Here is a 9,254-nt window from a genome sequence, read left to right on the forward strand (position 1 = left end):
GCTTCAAGTGCTTTCCTATTTGTAGATGATTCTTCAAATCCCAATTTAAAGGCCCCCTCCTCCAGGAAGTCTGCCCTCATTCGCCTTAGTTGAATTAATTGCTCCTTCCTGAATGAAACCAAGCACTTAAAAAAAAAAAAGAAGAAGAAGAAGAAAGAAAGAAGAGAAAAGAAGGGAAAAGAGAATAACACTGAGAAAAGGAGATCCTTGATATTTTGTAGGCATGCTCCCTGGCTGCTGTGTGAAGGCAGTCATGTGCAAACTTGTTAGAACACATTTTCCTCTACTGAATGCAGGAAAGCATAACTGAAAATTCTAAGTGATCGTTTCTAACCCTTAATGATTCATCTGTTGCCTGATGAGCAATTTTGTACCTGCCAGAAGAGTTTCCTGAAGTAGGTTCCCAAATTGCTTGTTCTTATTTCCAAGTAGAATATGTATATATCTGTGCGTGTATATAATGTACAACACACATCAAAAACCAAGCCAGTTCTGCTCTTTAATTTCCCTAAAACTTTCTAATGGACTGATGTTGAACTTAAACAAACAAAAAGAGTCAGATAAGGGGGTGTTTGCAGTTCTGTACATTTTTTGCAAAAAGGCCTCTTTGCCTGCAGTTAGAGACATCATTTCTCTCTGCAGAAACAGAAGGGGCTGCAGGATCCAGTTCTCCCAGGCTGAGCTATATTCTGTAACTGGAAGAACAGTTTTCCCTGCCCTTGCCTCCTTTCTTGACACACTGGGTGAGTTCCCTTGAAATTTCCGTTGGGACGTCGCTTCCTGGAGGAAGCATTCTTTTGCACTCCTACACTGGCTTAAGTACCCCTTTCATTTTCTCCCAAAGCGTGCATATTAGGTGTTTACTTCAGTAGGCTGGAAATTGTTGGAAAGTAAATATTATGTCCCCAGTGCCTAACATATGCTCGAATTATATAATAGTTGCTCAATATACTTGCTACATGAGTGAGTCATGGCGTTGTACTTTTCTTGTTCTGGGGAAATATATTACTCAAGAAATTCCTGGATATTCTGAAAAGTGAAGCGGATTGTGACATCAGTTAGGTGCTGCAGGAACTTTGGGAATTGGGAGAGAAGAGCAGCTGATGTTTTCTGGATGCTGTTGAGGCCCTCTTTTAGGCTGCACGGAACAAGCCTGGACTGGGAAGAGTGACGGAGGCCTGTCAGATAGGTCTAACTATTCTGAGTTAGGGGATGGGGACTGTCACCATGCTCAGTGCTACCGTGGGGTCTTATTTGTTCTGCTGAATAGAAGACAATTCCAGGCGGTTTTTATTTGGTATGTCAACAAAGTAGAATACTAAGGCCATATTTTTATTGGCAAGCAAGTAGGACAGCACTAGATCAGAAAGAAATGTTCCCTAGATGGATGGATGGATGGAAGAATGGATGGATGGATGGATGGATCGATGGGTAGATGATTGATGGATGATTATCATATTATATTAATTATAGATTATAGACATAAACAGTTGTGAATAATTGTACTGGATATTTTGAATCTTATAAAACTAGAGAAAATCTTACCTACTGACTTGTGACCCAGCTCTTTAAATGCCTGAAGGCCTGAAAATTAACTCAGAATTCCTTTGACAGAAATAGGCGTCTTCTCATGGCTTCAGGGTTCAGACGTGACTGGCAAACCTTGCCCCAAAGGCAATTCACAAGCTAAGTTTTCCAAAGATGATGGGATTTGGGATTTGTTCAGATATTGTTGCATAATGGCATAGGCTCAGGCACATCCCAAGAGTTGCCCTCTAGGGGTTTATATGACCCAAGAAGCCCTTGTTTTTGGGACTCCGTTTATTGTTGTTTCAGGTTCTTCAGAATCCTTTCTTCTGAACTGTAAGCATTTAGAATTGTGGAAATGATCAAGTGGTAGATCTTGGGATATCTCAGCTGACTGTTGGAGGCTTAGTAAACCGATGCACACTGATGAAGAGTGGATGGTGAACGAAGGATAAGAATAAGATTGTAAGGCAGATTCCAGTCTTCGTTGTATGAAACAGGCAGCTCTGGACTAGACAAGTACATACCTGGGATGACTCAGCTGGTATCTCTGTAGTCCAACTGTCTAAAGATAATGACAAGAGTAGGGACAGAAAGGAAGCCAGGAGCCTATGTCTCTCCATGAATGGAGGGGGGCCGAGGGGCAGGGAGAGGGAGATTTTAGTCATTAGGAGACAGCACCAGGAGAGAAAGAGGGATGGCTCAAACTTCCAGAGAGCTGAGTTTTAGGGAGAAAGCAGGAGAGATCATTTGGGATGGGAAGTGAGGACCAGGAAGGACCCTGGCCTCCTGACTCTGGGGTGGGATGCAGACTATAAGAGCAGCTTTAACTGGAGAGGTTTGCAGGAGAAGCCCCTCACTTCCCTTTCTTGGCACCAACCCTCCCCTAATCTCTCTGATCTCTGGAATTTGCCTGGCAGTCCATTCATTTATTCATTCATTTATTCTCTCAGCCAAGTTTAGTGGTACTTTTGATGTTACGGTTGCTTTGCTAGATAGCGGAAATGCAGAATCTAAAGACAGTTGAAAAGTTTTTCTCCCTCGTCTCTACTTCTTGGCTTGTGTGTTGAGACCCAGTTCAAAAGTTGGTTGCCTGGGAGACTTCCCTCATCCCCTCCAGAGAGTCTCACCCTGTCTTTGGCATCATGGCACTGTTCCTGTCTTCTAGTCTGTGTCCATCATGCTATGTCCACTTGAGTGTTCACCTGCCTGCCTCCTGACGTGGGAACACCATCAAATGGGACCTTCCTCCAAGAAGTTTCCCAACTTATCCCGCCACTCTCTTCCTTTCTCCTCTCTCTGTACTTCTATCCTGACCCCCGTTGTCTACATGTAAAACTTTCCTTGATGCAATTCCAAGTTTTTAAAAAACAGACACCAGGTTTAATTCTGTTGATCAGGTATGCTGATTATGCCGGAGTAACTAGTAACCCAAAGTCGGTGTGGCTGAAAGTAGTAGAGACTGATTTCTTGTTCTTGTTTTTGTGTCCACTGAGAGTTAACGGGGGAACTTCATTCTCCATGTCACTCAATCACCCAGGCTAATGCAACACTCACCGTTTCAGATGTCGTCATTAGCGTTGTCAATATATTAAATATATAAATACGTATAAGTATAAAATCCAGTTTTATATAAAATATACATGGGTCAGAGATTCATATTTTTTAGATATTAAATTTTCTTCTCCAGATGCCATAGGATGTCTATTTATTGTAGAATTGATGCATATCCCCCAAAGAGATTTTGTAGTTCTTCAGGTGTGTTTTAAATCTTTCTTGGAAAATTTATTTTTGTAAGGATTTTGCATTCTGGGGAATGGGAAAACTAGTTACGAGTAAAAAGAAAATGTTATTGCCTTTTGTATATTGATTTTCTTTCCAGTCACCACTTTAAATATTTCAATACTATCAGTTCATTTAATACGAGATGGGTCTTTTGTCGCAAAGATGATCATAACCAATTAAGACAGGCGCCTGTCTTTTGATTGTTTGCATTGTTCATTATAGTTTGTCTTTATGTGCTCATTTAATCACACACACACACCTCTTCCATCTGACTATAATACAAGCCCAATAGGGTTAAGTTGGGATTATATTTACGAATATATGTGTTTGTATGTTATTCCAAAACCTGCTATAATGCCTGGTTTGTAAATTCTCACCAAATGTTTTCCAAATGAGTAATTGGCTCCCTCTGACCCAATGCTGCCCAATAGAAATAAGCAAGCCATGTAGGCAGTTTAAAATTCTCTAGTAGTCATATTTCTAAAGTAAAATAATGGGTGAAGTTAATTTTAAAATATGGTATTTTATTTAACCCAATATATCCCCGATATTATCATTTCTACATGTAGCCCATGTAACAATGATTGGTGAGGTGCTTTACATTCTTTGATTCACACTGTCTTGGGAATCTGGTGTGCACTTTCCAGGCACGGCCGGCAGCAGTTCCCAGCTGCATTTCAAGGACACGGCGCCCACGGAGGGGCCCACCGGCACCTTGGACAGGATGACTCGAAAGGGTCTCAGCGCTCGCGGGCGTCAGGCCTGCTGCCTCCTACAAGCTGCTCCAGCAGCATCCACCCCGGTCTGCGAGGCGTCCTGGGGGACAAGCTCGGGTAACCCAGTGAGCCTGCGTGCCTCCCAGCCCATGGGTGGCAGCTGAGGCTGCAACCTCTTATCCTCTGCACCGTTCTCCTTGGTCACCCCTGCGGGGTGCCCGGCTGGGATGCAACACCTGCCCTCCTGGGGCGCCTGGGCCGGGGTCCCAGAGGCTCTCCCCCAGTGTTCAGAGGCAGCAGCAGGTGTGTGCTGACCAGCGCAGGGGTGCTCAGCTGATGGTAAAGGGTTGTCCAGGCACCGCTCCTGGGGACCAGGACGGGCTGCTGTGCTGTCCCTCTCTCTGCTCCAGCTGGTGGTGTGACTAGCATGGCTGCTGAGCGGGCAGCCGGAGTTGGGGCTTCCAGATCCAGTGACAACTCCTTCGTAGGCTCTGCTCCACAGCTTGGCTGTGTGCAGCACCCCAGTAACTCATCAGGCAGTCAAAGCCCCATCCTGGACCCCTGCTTCCTCAAAGTGGCTCAAGGCAATTCCGTTCTTGGCTGCTGAACTCGGACAAATATTGCAACAGGCTTGGAGCCATCAATTGGCAGTAAGGTCTGTATCTGTATACTGTGTGTAGCATTTCCTTAAGATACTAACTAGAGGAAGAAGGGCTGGGGACAGATGGGAAACCAGAAGGAAAGTTAGAGGATAAAGACTGAGATGGTAGAACTTAGGAATGCCTAGAGTGGACAATGATGGGGATTAAATTACAAATGTAAATATGTTGTTGCATTAGGGAGAATGAATGAATATGAACATTGCAAGGTGTTGAAAATGGATGGTATACAGGAGAAAGTACAATCAATGCAAGCGAGGGTCTATAGTCAACAGTAACATTGTAATATGCTTCCACTGAGTGTAACAAAGGCATTGTGCCAAAACTAAATGTCAACAGGCAGGGGACATGGGGGAGGGGTATGGATTCTTCGTGGAAGGAAAGGAAATGTCTTCATATAAATTATGGTGGTGAAGGCATTGCTATACATTTAAGTTGGATTGTATGATGTGTGAATAAAACTCTTTAAAAATGAACAGAGAGAAACAAGTACTAGGAAAAATGTTTAAGAAAGAGATGAACCTATTCACTGTTGGCAGGAAAATGAGAGGGGTGGCACCTTGCAGGGCAGTGTAGTGACTCCACAGGAGGTGAGGGGTGGGGATGCCATTGGATCTTGCAACCCCACTGCTCAGTATCTACCTGGAGGAACTGAGTGTGGGGACACAAATGGACATTTGCACACCGGTGTTTATGGTGGCAGTGTTCCCATTCGTAATGGATGGAGGTGGCCTAAGGGTACAAAGACTGAGGAATGTGGCATATACATACAATGGACTACTGAGCAACTGCAAGAAGGAATGAAGTTGTGAGGCATGCAACTAGGTGAATGAACCTTAAGGACAGTATGTTGAATAAAATGTCAGAAACAAAAAAGATATTATCATGCCTCACTCATATGGACTAACTACAATGTTAAAACTCAGTGAATTGAAGTTAGGAATGTGGGTTATCAGATTGGGGTTTATTGTAAAGAGTCCTAGATTGTATGTTCTTACAGCAGTCACATATATTCAGGAGTTGTAACTGTTATCTCTAAATTCTGACAGGCTGAGCTATTTGTATATAAGCTGGTCATTCCCAGAAACTTCAGATATTCATGTGACACCTGAGACACAGAGTTAGAGCTCTGAAGCTATGAAAGTCAGCAGTACCCCATACAGGAACTGTTCACAAAGTTGAGAAAGGGATCAGACTTTGACTAGAGATATGAAAGAAGCTGATCTGGATAGGACTAAGGTAGAGCAGAAGACTGGGTAAAGGATGACATCATTCATATTTTAAAACTTCAACTTCTGTGGCTAAAGGGAGAGATGTTTAGTTGGTGCAAAATCTACATTTTGGGTAATGCATTTCCTAATTTTACATGTATAGTCAGTTCAGTTAAACACTGTAAGTATCTGGAATCTTGAACAGGGCATGAAATTTTGTTGGTTTGTCCAGGTTAGTGTGATGCCCTGATAAGTCCCCTTATCAGAGTGGTTTGGACAGTGGATAAAGAAGTATTTGCAAAGTCCCCTTGGGGAATGGAGAGAAAAGAGAAAATATTCAACTTCCCCATTTGGAGAATTCTCGTGTTCTAGCAAGCGGTGGGGACAACCAAATCAGTAGGCTGAGCCCTTGATCTTGAGGTTCACTCCCACAGGTCTTGGTCCTGCAGAGGACAAGCTAAGCCTACTGATGATTATGCCTAAGGGTCACCCCCAGAGAACCTCTGTGGTTGCTCAAAAGTGGCCTCTCTCTCTCAGCCAACTCAGCAGGTGAACTCACTACCCTCCCTGCTACGTGGAACATGACTCCCAGGGATGTAAATCTCCCTGTCGTTGTGTGAGTTAATTCTGATAAAAATCTCTTAACATTTACATATACAGCTGTCCTGTTGGTTCTGCTTCCCTGATGAACCCTAACATACTGCCTATTTTGTATGAAGATATTGGTTGTATTTACAATGAAAACATTCTCGCTTTTCTGATATGCTTGTATCAGAAAACAGGCAATGAATGTAATCCTCAAACTTCTGTCTTTCTGCAGGCACCTTCACCAGTTACAGAAAGTACTGAATATTAGGTCGTAATTTAATTTTACAACAGTTTGGAGGGGGATATAACTGAAGGGAAAGCCTGTAACTCATGCCAACTCGGAAAACTGATGAAGTAAATGGAAAGAAAGATGATTATGGGTTAAAAAGGTTATTAATATTATGGAGGATGTTTAAAGGACAATTTCATCTATAGATTATAAAGCAATTTAGGAAATTGATCCATAAATATTTTAGGAATAAACTTTGTTTTGTGTTTTTTTTTTTTTAAAATACAAATTAAAGGTTATTGTACAAAATTAAGGCCTTTGTATTCCGCAGTTCACAAAGGCTAAAGAAAGACTGGATAATTTTTAAGTTCTTTAAAAAATTTTGCTTTCACTACATCTTGTCCTCAACTATGAAAAACGGCTTGACCAAAATGTTATCAAAACAAACACTATAAATAACACCAAGTCCTTCAAAGAAGACTATCCCAAATGTTATTTTTTGGCATGGGTGATCTTCATGGCATGGAACAGTGTGATCTTAAATCCTTGTAATGCATCTCTGGCGGCACCAGCCTGTCCATCATTTTCAAATTCAACAAAAGCAATGTCATGTCTTCCAGGTACCAAACGGACTTCCTTAAAACCAGGGAACTGACTAAACAGCCTAGATAACATCATCTCATTAGTCTCTTCTGGTAAGTTGTTAAGAAATAAAATATAGTTTGGAGGATAATCAAACTATATGGAGGATTTGGTGCTGCATTTCTTTGGGCATTAGTTGAATTTGGTGTTCCCAGACCAGGCTTTTTGTTCACAGTTGTTGCAGCCTGTTCCAACATTTTGGCTTTTTTCTCTTCTTTGTCAACAAACGTGCCATGCATTTTAGATATTATATCAGAATCCGTTTTTGCATACCGGATTCACATTGGTTTACCATGAAATGGAAATCCTTGTAACTGTCTCAAGGCATTTGTGGATGAGCCCAGTTCCTTAAATATGATGAAGGCCTGCCCCCTCATCTTCATAGTCTTTAAAGCTACAATATCTACCACATGGCCAAACTGAGAAAACAGGGCATACAGCGATCTCTTCAATTCTTCTTTTTTATTTTTGTCATTCATATTGTTGATACAAATTGTATGATTGGGTCTGATATCCATGTTTTTGTTTAAATTGTCTGAATAACCTGAGACCTGCACGGTCTCTCCTGCGGGACGGAAGCCGGGAGTGGAGCCGACCTGTTTTGTGTTTTTTTAAAGAAGAAATTAAAATCGGTGCCCCTCTCAGTTACTTAACTGAATTGTCTTGGTACTTTATTTAAATGCGATGCACAGTTGTCATACATAAATGTTTCAAAAATTGTGTTGCAGAGTCTCTTGGGGGAGAAGCACATTCTGAATAGTCCTACTAATGTAATATTTATGCTAATCCAAACCTTATGAAGAGAGTCGGAACCGCCTTTGGACACGGTGTGAACGAGACTCAGCTGGCTGCATCTGACAAAGGCTGTTGGTGATTTTTGTGAACTTAGTTTGAATTGTAGGATTGGGATACTGGGCTCCATGCCCTGATGCCATTCTCCAAATATATATATAAACACACATGTGATCATACCCACGTGCACACACACTTACACACATGCACAAACATATACGTTTATGGAATACACACATGCACATGCACAAACACATACACACATAAACACCCCCCCCACACACACATCAACATCGTGCATTTGATTAGTAAATGCCTATATTTTGCTTACCTGCAGACAACTGCATTTTGAGATTTATTTTTACCTATATATGCATTTGCTCCTGGAGAATCTTGATGGTGGAAGTCTCCGGACCTCAGTTTGGAAGGTGAGTTTGGTTTTGAGGAAGGGTGATGTGGAGATCTTGGTGATAGTATATGTTGCAATGTGTACAGGGTGTTTTGTGCGTGCCTGCCACAGCTCTGAGCACTTTACATGTGAGGTACTGTCAGGGTGCTGCGAAGTAGCTGCTCTTAATGTGGTCATTTTGCAGCTGGGGAAACTGAGTTATGGAGATGTTAAATAGCTTGCATTGGGTCACACGGGGGAGAGGAGAAATTGGCTCCAGAGTCTGTGCCCTGAACCCACAAACCTAAGCCCTTGGAATCTGGGGCCTTTTTTGTGGAGCCTGTAAAGAGGACTCGGCCCCTGAGAGGTCTGTGGGATGAGGACAGGCTCCACAGGTTCTGTCATTTACTTCTGGAACGTTCTCCATTTTAAACAACAGTGGCCTTGGGTGTACTGGTGAGACTGAAGTTCTACTTGAGGAAAGTATTGCCTGGGCATTGGGGTGAGATTTTCTAGTGGAGCAAGGGTTGCTCCCCAGAACGTCTGCAAACCTAAATTGAAGAGCTATTTGACACCAAGCTGGCTGTCTGGATGGGGTGTATAATTGTGCTTTACTCTTTTGTTTTAGACTGGCGTGTGTTTGGCAGCAGAAGTAGGTCCACATAATAAAGAATGTAAAACATAGTCTAGAGAAGAAAAAAAATGCCGTACTGCAGT

General features: G+C 42.4%; 1 pseudogene; it reads right to left on the reverse strand.

The window, feature by feature from the left end:
- Window positions 1–7,142: 7,142 nt before the first annotated feature.
- LOC143658939 (U2 small nuclear ribonucleoprotein B'' pseudogene) lies at window positions 7,143–7,920 on the reverse strand (annotated as a pseudogene).
- Between the last annotated feature and the right edge of the window lie 1,334 nt (window positions 7,921–9,254).

Source organism: Tamandua tetradactyla, chromosome 2, assembly GCF_023851605.1.
Source record: "Tamandua tetradactyla isolate mTamTet1 chromosome 2, mTamTet1.pri, whole genome shotgun sequence".
Taxonomy (NCBI): domain Eukaryota; kingdom Metazoa; phylum Chordata; class Mammalia; order Pilosa; family Myrmecophagidae; genus Tamandua; species Tamandua tetradactyla.